The following is a 585-nucleotide window of genomic DNA, read 5'->3' as shown; positions in this document are numbered from 1 at the left end:
TATATATATATATATATATATATATATATATATATATATATATATATATATCGATTTCATAGCCTTTAAAAGAGAGAATAATCTCAAGAATTATCTTAATACGGAATTCGTAAACCAAGGCTAATAGGGTCGAATTATTGTATTCGGAAATTGCTTTCCAACACGATTCTTGAGTTTATCCAGTCCCTATATTTCATCCGAAATAAAGTCCCGACAAATATACAAATAAATATTTAGAGTAACATCTTAAAAATGTTCAAGATAAATGTTTTCAAATTCGTTAGATATAGTTATTAAATAGTATGTAAAGTTAAAGTTTTTTAAAATATAATATTGTAATAGAAAATATCGTGTCAGCAGTTTGTTATGCCCGAACATCTCAATTGGATAATGAGTTAATGACAAGACATAAAAATCTGATAACTTATATCATGTCATCTTAATTAAAATCAAAAGGTTATTAATTGCTATGATGGATAGATTTTTCAAATAACAATGTTCTAACAAAAAATAATTTAAAAGTATATTTTTGTAATAAAAAAATTTATAAAAATAATTTGATATATATATATATATATATATATA

The sequence above is a fragment of the Cynara cardunculus genome, assembly GCF_001531365.2.
Source record: "Cynara cardunculus var. scolymus isolate 2C chromosome LG 11, CcrdV1, whole genome shotgun sequence".
In the NCBI taxonomy this organism is placed as follows: Eukaryota; Viridiplantae; Streptophyta; class Magnoliopsida; order Asterales; family Asteraceae; genus Cynara; species Cynara cardunculus.
Note: the sequence above shows the minus strand (reverse complement) of the source record.